Source organism: Pseudophryne corroboree, chromosome 8, assembly GCF_028390025.1.
Source record: "Pseudophryne corroboree isolate aPseCor3 chromosome 8, aPseCor3.hap2, whole genome shotgun sequence".
NCBI lineage: Eukaryota > Metazoa > Chordata > Amphibia > Anura > Myobatrachidae > Pseudophryne > Pseudophryne corroboree.
In genome coordinates, this window is record NC_086451.1 from 52,797,837 (window position 1) to 52,816,079 (window position 18,243).

General features: G+C 45.4%; 1 long non-coding RNA gene across 1 annotated transcript in view; it reads right to left on the minus strand.

The window, feature by feature from the left end:
* Positions 1 to 3,225: 3,225 nt before the first annotated feature.
* Positions 3,226 to 18,243, minus strand: part of LOC134948421 (uncharacterized) — a 51,722-nt gene continuing 36,704 nt past the window's right edge. The window contains exon 4 of the long non-coding RNA XR_010182953.1: positions 3,226 to 5,431. This is a non-coding gene — a long non-coding RNA (uncharacterized LOC134948421). The remainder of the gene's footprint in view (positions 5,432 to 18,243) is intronic.

Consider the following 18,243-nt stretch of genomic DNA (forward strand, 5'->3'; position numbering starts at 1 on the left):
CAGTGCCTTCCCGTTATCAGACCCTTAGGAACAAAACAAATGTATAGCTTGCATGGGGCAGAAGTCAGAAAAATTGAAGAAATACAAATAGGGGTATTCAATTAGGGTCGTTTTTTTGCATAGGTGTAAAACTGCCCTTTTCTCTATTTTTTATGGTGAATAGGGATTCGCCCTATTCAATAGCAGGGCAGTTTTTTTGCCTAGTCGAAAAATTGTCAGGAGCGAAAAGCATGTGGATTGGTGAATCCATGTGTTTTCGCGCCAGTGAAAAACGTGGGCTATTTTCCCCAATTTTGAGGCATTTTTTGACAATGCCTTTTCACAAAAAAAAAAAGTGAAAAGGCATTGGGGAAAATGCCTTAAAAATGGGTGAAAATGGCACACAATTGAATATGCAGGGGGGTGAATTCAATAGCTCCGAAATGATTGGAGCAAATTGAATTACCCCCCCAAGGACTCACAAAACGTTAGTCAACGTTACAGAGTTTTTACTTGAACTTTATGAGGATGACAAAATAGTTCAAGTAAAAATTCAGAAACGTTGATTTACATTTTGGGAGTCTTTGTATTTCTTCAAGTCGTCTGAGTGCCTCCTCATGCAAGATATATATATATCTGTGTAGGACTATAAGCATTTAGATTTTTATCACCCTCAGCAAGAACACACAAGTATTACTCACCACCCACCGAGATGTGACTTACTGGAGTCTCCTAACGATGCTTATATAGGGTCTATTCCGCCTACTCAGCTCGCACTACTTAAGGAAGATGTCTTCGAATTGCCTTATTGGTGCAACCATTCCCAACGCTGTCTCTTCATCACAAGTAAAAATAACCCACATAATTGAGCAGGATAGTCTGAATACTCAGATGTTGAAAGCAACATTTGCAATCCGTCTATCTGTAAAGGCAGGATTGTTTTTCACTGACCTCTGAATGAATGAAAACTCACAACTTTAAAATAGAACTCCTTACAATTTGACTGCAAATTAGATTTGTTTATTGACTGTAATAAAGAAAACTACTAATCTAGAACTGGATTGCAGAATGAATAGTGTGATGGTGAGATGTCCTAGAGAGAATCACTTCAGATCTTTTAACATAGACTTTGAAAGTAGACGTATCATTTACATGTTTACGCTTTGTAGCAGTATAATTTTATTGAATAAGGCAACAGATGTGACCTCAAAAGAGATTAGTAGGGCAAGCTGCATTGGCTTTCCTTCAATGTCAGGAACTGCTTTGACTTCTCAGTAGGTATAGCAGTTTCTCAGTGCATGCTACCTTATTTCTGCAAATTACTTCTTCTCTGTACAAAGGGCCTGGTTCAGAAATGTACCCTGATGCTGCCACAGGTGACAATGTGTATGCAGCGAACGTGAGAAAATATGCAAATTGTCGCACTCCCCTGTATTTGCATTGAGATGACCGCTGGCAACTTTGCGAATCCCATCGGCTGCATACAAAGGCGCAGTGTCAGTTGCAAATCAGTTGATTATTGAACTTCTGAGCAATCCCTATGGTCATGCAGCATGGTCATCAGAAGTATGATGCTGGAGCCACTGCAGCTGCGTATGGGAACGCAGTTGCAGGCTGAGACATGACATGCCTGCGTGTTTGCCATCACTCCCCGTAACCGCCCCCAAACGGTCCTTGACTGTCAATCACTTTGCAAATAAATTCCACTGCGGCCACAAGTACAAGACCATCACTGCTCATGTGCAATGCGATTCAGATGCATGCACAGTTGGCTGGCAATTGTATTGGGTTCCATCTCTTAATCAGGCCCAATGTCAGTAGAAGACAGCTGATGCACAAGTCATTTTGCAAGCCAATGCTGCATGTGATAAAGGGCCTGATTCATATATGTAAGTAAAGCAAAAAAAAAAAGCAAGTAACATTGTGTCTGGAACGCACCATGGTGGTCATTCCGAGTTGATCGCTTGTTGCAGTTTTTCGCTATACAGCGATCAGGCAAAAATCAGCATTTCTGCGCATGCGCATGGGCCCCAGTGCGCACGTGCAAAATACTTTTACTTAAAACTATGCAATTTTACACAGGTCCGAGCGACGCTTTTCAGTCGCACTGCTGATAGTGAGTGATTGACAGGAAGTGGGTGTTTCTGGGTGGTAACTGAGCATTTTCAGGGAGTGTGCTAAAAAACGCAGGTGTGCCAGGCAAAAACGCAGGAGTGGCTGGAGAAACGGGGGAGTGGCTGGTTGAATGCAGGGCGTGTTTGTGACGTCAAACCAGGAACTAAACGGACTGCAGTGATCGCAATCTAGGAGTAGATCTGGAGCTACTCAGGAACGGCATGACATTTTTTAGTAGCAATTCTGCTACTCTTTCGGTCGCACTTCTGCTAAGCTAAGATACACTCACAGAGGGCGGCGGCCTAGCGTACAACTCGGAATGAGGGCGATCAACTCGGAATGAGAGCGATCAACTCGGAATTAGGGCCCATGTTTCCATACAAAGGGAGTATATTCATTACAGGATTTTTTGCTTGTAGCCCACAAATGTTAGACAGCTTTATTTTTACACTGCAATTTAGATTTCAGTTTGAACACACCCCACCCACATCTAAATCTCTCTGCACATGTTACATCTGCAGTGCAACATGGTTTTGCCCAGGTGCTAGCTTTTTTGCTTTACTTACAGCATGAATCAGGTCCAAATTTCTAAAGAAAAAAAATGTGAACTCTGCTGTTTAGGAATGATCAAATATGGATTTAATAACCTACTAGGTGTATTATTAAGGCCTGATACAAAGGTTTGATACAAAGGTGGACGGTAACTGAAAGCATTGATGGTGTTGGTGCAGTTGAGTGCTTTTTTTGCTACTGCGCATGCACAAATTATTCTGAAAACCTCTACAGCGCATTTGTTACCCCAAGACAAAGGTGCTGTTGCGATCAGGAGAGTTGGTCATTCAACTGGAGAGATACAGTGATGGGCGGGGTCTGGGAGGTGGCCTGAAGGGAACACAAGGGAAAGACTGAAACTAGGTATTTGCATATTATTGCACCTATGACACCGTCGACAAATGCTACAGTGGACGCAGTAGCGTCAATCTCTGCTTCAGGCCCTCAATGTGGCAAATTCAGTAAAGTGCACTCGTACCAGAGCTAAGCATTAATAGGCTTTTCTGTGTATCTTTATGATGCTCTTTATGGTAAAGTGCGCTAAGTTTCCATATATATGAAAGGAGAAGTTCACCACAAAATATTTTAATACGTATGGACAATTTTATTTCCATAAACATAAATTAAAAATGCATACATTTAATATAATAAAAACCAGCTTATCTAAGAAGAACCTGAGATGATACCTTTAAGAACCAGAGCGGAAGAAGGTATATACAGTATATTTACATAACAGCAATGCAAAGTATAAAAACACACAGATATGGCCAAGAGGTTCCATTGTTGCTCAGATCAAACACTGAGAAATGGAGAAGAAATACGTTCTAAGTGACTATGGGGGAGATTTATCAATGCGTGGAGAGAGATAAAGACAGAGATGTACTAAGCAGTGATAAGAGTGAAGAAGTGAACCAGTGGAGAAGTTGCCCATGGCAACCAATCAGCATTGAAGTAACATTTATAATTTGTGTACTATAAAATTATACAGAGCAGCTAATTGGTTGCGATGGACAACTTCTACATTGGCTCACTTGTCCACTCTTTTCACTGCTTATTACATCTCCCCCAAAGTATCAACCAATCAACGCCTGTCATTTTTTTAAACACAGCCTTTTAAATTGACAGTTAAAAATTGATTTGATGGTTCTTTATCTCTCGCTCTGCTTTATCTTTAATCTTTGATAAATCTCCTGCTACATCCTGATTCCGAGAGGGTTCCAATTTGTAGGTTGACAGTTAATAGGTCGACACCATATGGTCAACATGCATTAGGACGACATAGTCAAAGGTCAACAGGTAAAAGGTAGACAGTGCCATCCACATAGACTGCGATTGGGAATAATAACCTGTGGCAAGCACGTCGGTAGCAAAGCAGGGCACCTTGCCCGAAGCATGGTGACTGAAGCAAGTCCGAGAGGTAACGGGGGAGGGGGTTATTAGAAAAACGATGGTGTGTTGCAACCATTTTATAGGCATGTTAGAGCCAGTGACTGCGTTGTATGCAGCCTCACTGGCACCAGTGTCTTAGTTCCACTGGCCATTCTGAGTGCCCATTGGGGTACTGAGAAGGCCAGTAATCATCCGATTCTGCGTCTTTGGACTTGCAAATGTGCTGGTGGGCGTCTCAATACAAATACTAGCGACATTTTGCATATTATCACACAGTATCTGTGTACAGAGACTCAGGTGATGGCATTAGCATAAATATCTGATATAAACACTTTGTCCTATAAATGATTGTTTGTGCCTTGGTTTGAGTATCTCAGAAGCTACGGATCTCATGTGGTCCTCACACACAGTGTATCCATCTTCTAATGGCGAGCACATTTTGGATATGATGTAATGGGAGCTTTGCAGTATGAATTTGCAGCTGACAAATCTCCAGCAACTGTGTGATTCTGTCATGTCACCATGGAATGTTTCCAACACCATGCCGCATCCATGCTGTGAAGAAATCAGGTGGGTCTGGGAGAAAAGGGATAATCCTACCCAGTACAATAAATGTGTACCTAATGAAGAGGCTACTTATGCTTTGAATTTGATTGGGTTGACTGTCACTTTACTCCCCTTAGCATCATGGATTGTTCTTGGGCTCTTTGCTGCCTTTTACAAAGGTGGGAAATAGTCTTATCTCAGATGAGGCCTCTCTTGGGCTCAGAGGCAGTTGGGGGAATTTTATTATCTGGAGATGACCTCTTGCTTCACTCCATAGCCTCGGTGTAAGGGAGTATGCTACACAGTTTGTCTCCATTTGATTTCAGGTGAAGGGCACTGTACAGTTCTTTCTCTTGTTTGGACCACCTCTCTCTGCCCTGCTTTTGACTTGCTGGGAGCAAGATAGAGTCCAGACATGAATCTTTCTGTGGTTCCCCCGAACACTGTCCTCTTGTACCTCAGAACTATAATCCATCATGACACTCTGCTGCTTGTTCTGTTCAAGTCAAGTTTTTCTAGGGTTCCCACATGTCATTTTGGACTTGCCCTAGATTTAAAGTGTAGAAACTATTTTGTAATCCATCTTGTTTCAGTCCTCACTTGATGGTTGGTGGGCCATCGCCTTGTGCAGACTTTTGTTGAAGGTGGCTCATTCAGAGGTAGTCAGACCAAGTAGCCAAGAATTTTGTTGTTCTTGAGCAATAATCCCGCTTTGTTGAGTCCAAACATCCCTGAAGAGGTGTTCCCCCATTGAGCATCATATTGTAGATCCTTTGTTGCTAGTATGTGTGTAAGGTAGGTTCTGTCACCTTTGCATCTATCTAGCTCATTCTGTCTTTATCTCTGGTTTCTGTGGGTAGACAGGAGAAAAAGAAGCCTGCATTAGTCACAGAATTTTGTTACTGCTCATTATAAAACAGTCGCATACTAATTAGAATTAATAGAATGCAATACAGATACATTTCCCTTTTGGAATATACAGAGCTTGGCTTTAATGGGAATGTAGCTCCACATTGTTACTCAAAGTATCAGGTATCTTCCAGGGTTCACTATGGTATGCTGGCGGACGGGCTCCCGGCGACCAGCATACCGGCGCCGGGAGCCCGACCGCCGGCTTACAGACAGTGTGGCGAGCGCAAATGAGCCCCTTGCGGGCTCGATGCACTCGCCACGCTACGGGCACGGTGGCGCGCTACGCGCATTACGCTATTTTATTCTCCCTCCAGGGGGGTCGTGGACCCCCACGAGGGAGAACAATTGTCGGTATGCCGGCTGTCGGGATCCCGGCGCTGGTATACTGTGCGCCGGGATCCCGTCAGTCGGCATACTGAAGACCACCCATCTTGCAGCTCTCAAACTCTCAGAGATGCAACCTTCTGTCAATATAAGTGGGTACTCTTTCTTAAGCAAATACATAAATATGGAAGCGCTGGAGACTAGGATTTGCTTAAAAACAGAAGACTATTTCATCATCTCCTACAGATTATAAAACACATAATATATTGAAACACATCAATAAAAAAAAATATAGCAATAAAAATGCTGGATGGCTTAAACGGGATCTAATATGGCCAATATAGTTTTATACAGAATACTTTCACTCTTAACCCCAGCAAAAAAAAACAAAAAAACAACTGTCACTTTAAGAAAAATATTGTATTCGCTGCCTGGATATATACCTCTAGGTCTGGTCAATATATTATATCAATCATTTTAGGGACCTATAAACAACACAGGGACCAATCTACAATACAGAGAGCCAAAAGTGTCACTAGGGGCATGACTGCACCCTGGTGTCACCTTTCCAGCGGGTGACAGCAAAATGTCAGCTCCTCCTCAGTGACAGGGAGCCGAGTGCTGCACTGTGACATTATTGGCCCTCATTCCGAGTTGATCGCTAGCTGCTTTCGTTCGCAGTGCAGCGATTAGGTGAAAAAGCGGCACTTCTGCGCATGCGTATGGTGCGCAGTGCACACACGCGTCGTACTTTCACAAAAGCCGATGTAGGTTCACACAAGGTCTAGCGACGCTTTTCAGTCACACTGCTGGGCGCAGAGTGATTGACAGGAAGTGGGTGTTTCTGGGTGGTAACTGACCGTTTTCGGGGAGTGTGTGTAAAAACGCAGGCGTGTCAGATACAAACGCAGGAGTGGCTGGGGAAACATAGGCGTGGCTGGCCGAACGCAGGGCGTGTTTGTGACGTCAAACCTGGAACTAAACAGTCTGAAGTGATCGCTAGCTAGGAGTAAGTCTCGAGCTACTCTGAAACTGCACAATCTTTTTTTGTAGCAATGTTGCAATACTTTCGGTCGCACTTCTGCTAAGCTAAGATACACTCCCAGAGGGCGGCGGCCTAGCGTGTGCACTGCTGCTAAAAGCAGCTAGCGAGCGATCAACTTGGAATGAGGGCCATGGTGCAGTGTTCTGCTCAAGTCACAGAGGAGGAGCTGGCAGTGCAGGCAGAGTCCAGGGGCGTGTCCAGCATTCCCGTAGATGACAGGCTGTCCAAGGGCCCAGAGTGATGTAAATGAGGGGTTCCTACAAGTCTATGCCCCCTTCCCACGAGGCCATGCGCCCTTCCACACCAGGTGTATCCACCCTTGGTGCCATCACTGCAGAAAGCATTCCAGAGACTGATATATTATACAGAGAGTATTCCACAGACTGATATGTAATACAGAGAGCAATGTACAATATACAGAGAATGCTAAAGATTTGTCACACATTACAGGGAGCATCCTTTTGACTGCCTTAAAGCACAAAGAGCATACTATTTATCAAGCTACAACATAGAGAACACCCAATAGACTTATACACAATGCAGAGAGTATCCCAGAGACAGATATCCAATATAAGGAAAATTCCTTGCACTGATATATAATACGGAAAGCAAATACAGACACCACCCCAGTGGCCTCAGTACAGATGTTTACTCTTTCAGTGCTGCTGTGATGCGTATGCATCTCAGAATACTGTTCATAGCATAGCGGGCTGCACGCTCTGCATATGCCCCGCTATGCCAGTAGTTCAATGGGAGCCGTGTGCGCATGCCTCCTATTGATTCCTATGGGATCCAGCAGCAATTTGAATGGACACGGTATGCCACGCTGTGTTCACATCGCGGTCCTGTTATAGCACACTGCTATACGCAGCAAGGCTGTAGCAGTACACAAATGTATAATACAGAGATCACCCTAGTGTCCCCTATACAATACAGAAACAATTATGGTGACAACCATGAAATACAGAGACCATCCTAGTGACCACCATACAATACAGACACTATTCCAGTGACTGACAGTTAATACAGAGGGCATCCCAGTGAGCACCAGACAATAGAAAGCATCTTTGTGATCACCATACAATACAGATATCATCTTAGTTATTGCCACATAATACAGTAAGTATACCTGTGAATACAATACAATTATTATTATTATTATTATTATCATAATTATCCTTTATATGGTGCCACAAGGGATCCTCAGCGCCTAACAAAGTACATAAACAAATGAGCAAAACAAGAAAACAGTGACTTACAGTACAAGACAATGCAGGACAAGACATAGTTTATAAATGTTGCTGCCTCAGTGGTCATAACACTAAAATTAGCAGCAGGGTGGTAGAAGCCAAGGGTTAGGTGCCAATGTATGAATGTAGGGAATATGGAGCAGATGATAGTATAAGTAAAGGCAGGAAAAGGACATGAGGAAAGAGGGCCCTGCTCATGAGAGCTTACATTCTAAAGGGGAGGGGCAGACAAATGGGTGACACAGATGGGGTAGACACAGCATGGAGCAGATGGTTAGAATGAGAGCAGGATGGCTTTAATGAAGAAGTGGGTCTTGAAGTGTTGTAGAGAGGTGGAGAGTCTGATAGGGAGATGGAGAGAATTCCAGAGGTAAGGAGCAACATGGGCAAAATGAGGTTGTTTACTTTTTTTTGTGACCACCATGCAGTATTATCCTCCTCGAAGATCATTTACTCCTGCAGCATCATAGCAACCCAATACAACAAAATAAAATAAAAAAAAATGATCCTTAACTATTAACTTTCTCATCCAAAAGAAGCATTTCACCCTAATTAATTTGGTTTAAAAGCATTAATTCCTGTACCCTCATAAAACCCAATCACAATAACACAGTTATTATTAAAATGATCTTCTGCCAATTATGAAGTTAAAAAAGGCTGCCCATAATTAAGCAGGTGTATAAAAAAAAATATATATATATACACACACACACACACACACACACACACACACACACACACACACACACACACACACACACACACACACATAAAATATAAATATATATGTGTGTGTGTATATATATATATATACACACACATACATACATACATACACACACACACACACACACACACACACACACTATATATATATATATATATATATATATATATATATATATTACCAATTATACATTGTATTATTGGTGCATCCAAATTGAATTTGTTAAAAGCTTATACAGGTGTCCATCCGCCTATGGGGGTAATTCAGACCTGATCGGTGCTGCAAATTTGTTAGCAGTTGGCCAAAACCATGGGGGGTCATTCCGAGTTGATCGCACGTAGCAACTTTTTGCTGCTCATGCGATCAACTTGACGCCGCCTATGGGGGAGTGTATTTTAGCATAGCAGGGCTGCGATCGCTTGTGGAACCCTGCTATGCTAAAAAAGTTTCCGGCAAAACAAGACCAGGGTCAGACATACTTACCCTGTGCGGCAGATCCCGGGATTGACATCCGCCCTCCAAACGCCTGGACACGCCAGCGTTCGGATCTCCACGCCCGGAAAACGGTGATTAGATGGCCCGGAACGCCTCCCTGCTGTCAATCTTCTTGCAATCGCGCTAGCGATCACTTTCTTACTTGTTCTAGCCGCGCATGCGCATTTCCAACCCACTTGCACCGCAGCGAAGAACCGCTGCGTGCGAACGGGTCGGAATGACCCCCCATGTGTACTGCAGGAGGGGCAGATGTAACATGTGCAGAGAGAGTTAGATTTGGGTGGGTTATTTTGTTTCTGTGCAAGGTAAATACTGGCTGCTTTATTTTTACTCTGCAATTTAGATTTCAGATTGAACACACCGCACCCAAATCTAACTCTCTCTGCACATGTTATATCTGCCTCCCCTACAGTGCACATGGTTTTACCCAACTACTAATGGATTGGCAACAGCGATCAGGTCTGAATTACCCCCCCCATGTGCACTGCAGGGTGGGCAGACAGTGGCGCAGAGAGAGGGGGGGGGGGGGGAGGGTACAAATTACCTGGGCCCAGGTCCCCTTCCCCCTTACCTGGAAGCAGCAGCTGCAGCTTTTCTTCTCAGCCAAGCACACGCTGCTGTGTGCTGAGTTGTGCAGTGTGGCCAGGGAGGCACTTAAAATACAATTTTTCAGTATTTTTTTCAAAGGTGCATGGTCATGCCTTCTCTGATTAGGCCGTGCCCCTTGAAAAGTACCTGGGCCCAGCCAGGGGCATGCTCCTGAGAGTGGGTGCTTCTCATGTGCTAGACATGCCTCCAAAGAGGTGTGGCCATGCACCCATCATGCTGTGGTGACACACCCTCGCGGGGCGGTGGGCGGGGCCCAGGAAGTTGTTGTACCGGGGCCCATGATTTCTCTCGGCAGCCCTGTGGGCAGATATAACATGTGCAGAGAGAGTTAGATTTGGGTGGGGGGTGTTCAAACTGAAATCTTAATTGCAGTGTAGAAATAAAGCAGCCAGTATTTACCCTGCACAGAAACAATATAACCCACCCAAATCTAACTCTCCCAGCACATGTTACATCTGCCCCCCTGCAGTGCACAATGGTGGTCATTCAGAGTTGTTCGCTCGGTATTTTTTTCTCGCAACGGAGCGATTAGTCACTAATGCACATGTGCAATGTTCGCACTGCGACTGCGCCAAGTAAATTTGCTATGCAGTTAGGTATTTTACTCACGCCATTACGAGGTTTTTTCTTCGTTCTGGTGATCGTAATGTGATTGACAGGAAGTGGGTGTTTCTGGGCGGAAACAGGCCGTTTTATGGGTGTGTGCGAAAAAACGCTACCGTTTCTGGGAAAAACGCGGGAGTGGCTGAAGAAACGGAGGAGTGTCTGGGCGAACGCTGGGTGTGTTTGTGACGTCAAACCAGGAACGACAAGCACTGAACTGATCGCAGATGCCGAGTAAGTCTGGAGCTACTCAGAAACTGCTAAGAAGTGTCTATTCGAAATTCTGCTAATCTTTCGTTCGCAATTTTGATAAGCTAAGATTCACTCCCAGTAGGCGGCGGCTTAGCGTGTGCAAAGCTGCTAAAAGCAGCTTGCGAGCGAACAACTCGGAATGAGGGCCATAGGGCCTAATTCAGACCTGATCGCTCGCTAGCTATTTTTTGCAGCGCTGCAATCAGATAGTCGCCGCCTATAGGGGAGTGTATTTTCGCTTTGCAAGTGTGCGATCGCATGTGCAGCCGAGCGGTGCAAAAAAGATTTGTGCAGTTTCTGAGTTGCCTAGAACTTACTCAGCCTCTGCGATCACTTCAGCCTGTCCGGGGCCGGAATTGACGTCAGACACCCGCCCAGCAAACGCTTGGACACGCCTGCGTTTTTCCAAACATTCCCAGAAAACGGTCAGTTGACACCCGCAAACGACTTCTTCCTGTCAATCTCCTTGCGATTGGCTGTGCGAATGGATTCTTTGTTAAATCCATCACACAGCAACGATCCGCTTTGTACCCGTGGGACGCGCGTGCGCATTGTGGTGCATACGCGTGCGCAGTTGTGACCTGACCGCAGCACAGCGAAAAAAACTAGCGTGCAATCAGGTCTGAATGACCCCGATAGTTTTGCCCAACTGCTAACAAATTTGCTACTAAGGGGGTCATTCCGAGTTGTTCGCTCGCTGCCGATTTTTGCTATATTGCGATTAGTCGCTTACTGCGCATGCGCAAGGTTCGCAGAGCGCACGCGGTTAGTTATTTTACACAAAAGTTAGGTATTTTACTCACGGCATATCAAGGTTTTTTAATCGTTCTGGTGATCGTAATGTGATTGACAGGAAGTGGGTGTTTCTGGGCGGAAACTTGACGTTTTCTGGGCGTGTGCGAAAAAACGCTGGCGTTTCTGGGAAAAACGCGGGAGTGTCTGTAGAAACGGGGGAGTGGCTGGGCGAACGCTGGGTGTGTTTGTGACGTCAAACCAGGAACGAAACTGACTGAACTGATCGCAATGTAGGAGTAAGTCTCGAGCTACTCAGAAACTGCTAAGAAATTTCTATTCGCAATTCTGCTAATCTTTCGTTCGCAATTCTGCTAAGCTAAGATACACTCCCAGAGGGCGGCAGCTTAGCGTGTGCAATGCTGCTAAAAGCAGCTAGCGAGCGAACAACTCGGAATGAGGGCCTAAGATCAGGTTTGAATTACCCCCTATATCCTTAAACCTTAATGCATATGCATCACTCCAACCACTGGGTGTCACAGCCATTATCATTATTAATGTCAGCATTTTCCATGACATTCCCATAAGGTGCACTTGTCCAGTGAGCTCACACGATAACTGCCCAGTTGCCACCCAGAAACACCCAAGAAGTAAGTTTTCCCAGTCAGAAGTCTCTTACTGTCATTGAGGGGCAGTTTTGAGCGGGCCTGGGGCCAGTTTCTCATAGAGATGAGCGGGTTCGGCTCCTCGGAATCCGAACCCGCCCGAACTTCAGCTTTTTTTACACGGATCCGAGCGACTCGGATCTTCCCGCCTTGCTCGGTTAACCCGAGCGCGCCCGAACGTCATCATGACGCTGTCGGATTCTCGCGAGGCTCGGATTCTATCGCGAGACTCGGATTCTATATAAGGAGCCGCGCGTCGCCGCCATTTTCACACGTGCATTGAGATTGATAGGGAGAGGACGTGGCTGGCGTCCTCTCCATTTAGATTAGAAGAGAGAGAGTGAGATTGAGACAGAGACACTTGATTTACTGGAGTTTAGGAGTACTAGAGAGAGAGTGCAGAGTTTACTAGTGACTGACCAGTGACCACCAGTGCAGTTTTATTTAATATAATCCGTTCTCTGCCTGAAAAAAACGATACACAGTGACTCAGTCACATACCATATCTGTGCTCAGCCCAGTGTGCTGCATCATCTATGTATAATATCTGACTGTGCTCACACAGCTTAATTGTGGGGGAGACTGGGGAGCAGTTATAGGTTATAGCAGGAGCCAGGAGTACATACATATTATTAAAATTAAACAGTGCACACTTTTGCTGCAGGAGTGCCACTGCCAGTGTGACTGACCAGTGACCTGACCACACTGACCACCAGTATAGTATACTATATTGTGATTGCCTGAAAAAGTTAAACACTCGTCGTGTGACTTGTGTGGTGTTTTTTTATTCTATAAAAAACTCATTCTGCTGACAGACAGTGTCCAGCAGGTCCGTCATTATATAATATATACCTGTCCGGCTGCAGTAGTGATATATATATATTTTTTATATCATTATTTATCATCCAGTCGCAGCAGACACAGTACGGTAGTTCACGGCTGTAGCTACCTCTGTGTCGGCACTCGGCAGTCCATCCATAATTGTATACCACCTACCCGTGTTTTTTTTTTTCTTTCTTCTTTATACATACTACATCTCATTATCATCCAGTCTATATTAGCAGCAGACACAGTACAGTACGGTAGTCCACGGCTGTAGCTACCTCTGTGTCGGCACTCGGCAGTCCATCCATAATTGTATACCACCTACCCGTGGTTTTTTTTTCTTTCTTCTTTATACATACTACATCTCATTATCATCCAGTCTATATTAGCAGCAGACACAGTACAGTACGGTAGTCCACGGCTGTAGCTACCTCTGTGTCGGCACTCGGCAGTCCATCCATAATTGTATACCACCTACCCGTGGTTTTTTTTTCTTTCTTCTTTATACATACTACATCTCATTATCATCCAGTCTATATTAGCAGCAGACACAGTACAGTACGGTAGTCCACGGCTGTAGCTACCTCTGTGTCGGCACTCGGCAGTCCATCCATAATTGTATACCACCTACCCGTGTTTTTTTTTTCTTTCTTCTTTATACATACTACATCTCATTATCAACCAGTCTATATTAGCAGCAGACACAGTACAGTACGGTAGTCCACGGCTGTAGCTACCTCTGTGTCGGCACTCGGCAGTCCGTCCATAATTGTATACCACCTACCCGTGGTTTTTTTTTCTTTCTTCTTTATACATACTACATCTCATTATCATCCAGTCTATATTAGCAGCAGACACAGTACAGTACGGTAGTCCACGGCTGTAGCTACCTCTGTGTCGGCACTCGGCAGTCCATCCATAATTGTATACCACCTACCCGTGGTTTTTTTTTTCTTTCTTCTTTATACATACTACATCTCATTATCATCCAGTCTATATTAGCAGCAGACACAGTACAGTACGGTAGTCCACGGCTGTAGCTACCTCTGTGTCGGCACTCAGCAGTCCATCCATAATTGTATACCACCTACCCGTGGTTTTTTTTTCTTTCTTCTTTATACATACTACATCTCATTATCAACCAGTCTATATTAGCAGCAGACACAGTACAGTACGGTAGTCCACGGCTGTAGCTACCTCTATGTCGGCACTCGGCAGTCCGTCCATAATTGTATACCACCTACCCGTGGTTTTTTTTTTCTTTCTTCTTTATACATACTACATCTCATTATCATCCAGTCTATATTAGCAGCAGACACAGTACAGTACGGTAGTCCACGGCTGTAGCTACCTCTGTGTCAGCACTCGGCAGTCCATCCATAATTGTATACCACCTACCCGTGGTTTTTTTTTTCTACTTTATACATACTACATCTCATTATCATCCAGTCTATATTAGCAGCAGACACAGTACAGTACGGTAGTCCACGGCTGTAGCTACCTCTGTGTCGGCACTCGGCAGTCCATCCATAATTGTATACCACCTACCCGTGTTTTTTTTTTCTTTCTTCTTTATACATACTACATCGCATTATCAACCAGTCTATATTAGCAGCAGACACAGTACAGTACGGTAGTCCACGGCTGTAGCTACCTCTGTGTCGGCACTCGGCAGTCCGTCCATAATTGTATACCACCTACCCGTGGTTTTTTTTCTTTCTTCTTTATACATACTACATCTCATTATCATCCAGTCTATATTAGCAGCAGACACAGTACAGTACGGTAGTCCACGGCTGTAGCTACCTCTGTGTCGGCACTCGGCAGTCCATCCATAATTGTATACCACCTACCCGTGGTTTTTTTTTCTTTCTTCTTTATACATACTACATCTCATTATCAACCAGTCTATATTAGCAGCAGACACAGTACAGTACGGTAGTCCACGGCTGTAGCTACCTCTGTGTCGGCACTCGGCAGTCCATCCATAATTGTATACTAGTATCCATCCATCTCCATTGTTTACCTGAGGTGCCTTTTAGTTGTGCCTATTAAAATATGGAGAACAAAAATGTTGAGGTTCCAAAATTAGGGAAAGATCAAGATCCACTTCCACCTCGTGCTGAAGCTGCTGCCACTAGTCATGGCCGAGACGATGAAATGCCAGCAACGTCGTCTGCCAAGGCCGATGCCCAATGTCATAGTACAGAGCATGTCAAATCCAAAACACCAAATATCAGTAAAAAAAGGACTCCAAAACCTAAAATAAAATTGTCGGAGGAGAAGCGTAAACTTGCCAATATGCCATTTACCACACGGAGTGGCAAGGAACGGCTGAGGCCCTGGCCTATGTTCATGGCTAGTGGTTCAGCTTCACATGAGGATGGAAGCACTCAGCCTCTCGCTAGAAAACTGAAAAGACTCAAGCTGGCAAAAGCACCGCAAAGAACTGTGCGTTCTTCGAAATCCCAAATCCACAAGGAGAGTCCAATTGTGTCGGTTGCGATGCCTGACCTTCCCAACACTGGACGTGAAGAGCATGCGCCTTCCACCATTTGCACGCCCCCTGCAAGTGCTGGAAGGAGCACCCGCAGTCCAGTTCCTGATAGTCAGATTGAAGATGTCAGTGTTGAAGTACACCAGGATGAGGAGGATATGGGTGTTGCTGGCGCTGGGGAGGAAATTGACAAGGAGGATTCTGATGGTGAGGTGGTTTGTTTAAGTCAGGCACCCGGGGAGACACCTGTTGTCCGTGGGAGGAATATGGCCGTTGACATGCCTGGTGAAAATACAAAAAAAATCAGCTCTTCGGTGTGGAAGTATTTCACCAGAAATGCGGACAACATTTGTCAAGCCGTGTGTTCCCTTTGTCAAGCTGTAATAAGTAGGGGTAAGGACGTTAACCACCTCGGAACATCCTCCCTTATACGTCACCTGCAGCGCATTCATAATAAGTCAGTGACAAGTTCAAAAACTTTGGCCGACAGCGGAAGCAGTCCACTGACCAGTAAATCCCTTCCTCTTGTAACCAAGCTCACGCAAACCACCCCACCAACTCCCTCAGTGTCAATTTCCTCCTTCCCCAGGAATGCCAATAGTCCTGCAGGCCATGTCACTGGCAATTCTGACGAGTCCTCTCCTGCCTGGGATTCCTCCGATGCATCCTTGCGTGTAACGCCTACTGCTGCTGGCGCTGCTGTTGTTGCTGCTGGGAGTCGATGGTCATCCCAGAGGGGAAGTCGTAAGCCCACTTGTACTACTTCCAGTAAGCAATTGACTGTCCAACAGTCCTTTGCGAGGAAGATGAAATATCACAGCAGTCATCCTGCTGCAAAGCGGATAACTGAGGCCTTGACAACTATGTTGGTGTTAGACGTGCGTCCGGTATCCGCCGTTAGTTCACAGGGAACTAGACAATTTATTGAGGCAGTGTGCCCCCGTTACCAAATACCATCTAGGTTCCACTTCTCTAGGCAGGCGATACCGAGAATGTACACGGACGTCAGAAAAAGACTCACCAGTGTCCTAAAAAATGCAGTTGTACCCAATGTCCACTTAACCACGGACATGTGGACAAGTGGAGCAGGGCAGGGTCAGGACTATATGACTGTGACAGCCCACTGGGTAGATGTATGGACTCCCGCCGCAAGAACAGCAGCGGCGGCACCAGTAGCAGCATCTCGCAAACGCCAACTCTTTCCTAGGCAGGCTACGCTTTGTATCACCGCTTTCCAGAATACGCACACAGCTGAAAACCTCTTACGGCAACTGAGGAAGATCATCGCGGAATGGCTTACCCCAATTGGACTCTCCTGTGGATTTGTGGCATCGGACAACGCCAGCAATATTGTGTGTGCATTAAATATGGGCAAATTCCAGCACGTCCCATGTTTTGCACATACCTTGAATTTGGTGGTGCAGAATTTTTTAAAAAACGACAGGGGCGTGCAAGAGATGCTGTCGGTGGCCAGAAGAATTGCGGGACACTTTCGGCGTACAGGCACCACGTACAGAAGACTGGAGCAACACCAAAAACTACTGAACCTGCCCTGCCATCATCTGAAGCAAGAAGTGGTAACGAGGTGGAATTCAACCCTCTATATGCTTCAGAGGTTGGAGGAGCAGCAAAAGGCCATTCAAGCCTATACAATTGAGCACGATATAGGAGGTGGAATGCACCTGTCTCAAGTGCAGTGGAGAATGATTTCAACGTTGTGCAAGGTTCTGATGCCCTTTGAACTTGCCACACGTGAAGTCAGTTCAGACACTGCCAGCCTGAGTCAGGTCATTCCCCTCATCAGGCTTTTGCAGAAGAAGCTGGAGACATTGAAGGAGGAGCTAACACGGAGCGATTCCGCTAGGCATGTGGGACTTGTGGATGGAGCCCTTAATTCGCTTAACAAGGATTCACGGGTGGTCAATCTGTTGAAATCAGAGCACTGCATTTTGGCCACCGTGCTCGATCCTAGATTTAAAACCTACCTTGGATCTCTCTTTCCGGCAGACACAAGTCTGCTGGGGTTGAAAGACCTGCTGGTGAGAAAATTGTCAAGTCAAGCGGAACGCGACCTGTCAACATCTCCTCCTTCACATTCTCCCGCAACTGGGGGTGCGAGGAAAAGGCTCAGAATTCCGAGCCCACCCGCTGGCGGTGATGCAGGGCAGTCTGGAGCGACTGCTGATGCTGACATCTGGTCCGGACTGAAGGACCTGACAACGATTACGGACATGTCGTCTACTGTCACTGCATATGATTCTCTCAACATTGAAAGAATGGTGGAGGATTATATGAGTGACCGCATCCAAGTAGGCACGTCACACAGTCCGTACTTATACTGGCAGGAAAAAGAGGCAATTTGGAGGCCCTTGCACAAACTGGCTTTATTCTACCTAAGTTGCCCTCCCACAAGTGTGTACTCCGAAAGAGTGTTTAGTGCCGCCGCTCACCTTGTCAGCAATCGGCGTACGAGGTTACATCCAGAAAATGTGGAGAAGATGATGTTCATTAAAATGAATTATAATCAATTCCTCCGCGGAGACATTGACCAGCAGCAATTGCCTCCACAAAGTACACAGGGAGCTGAGATGGTGGATTCCAGTGGGGACGAATTGATAATCTGTGAGGAGGGGGATGTACACGGTGATATATCGGAGGATGATGATGAGGTGGACATCTTGCCTCTGTAGAGCCAGTTTGTGCAAGGAGAGATTAATTGCTTCTTT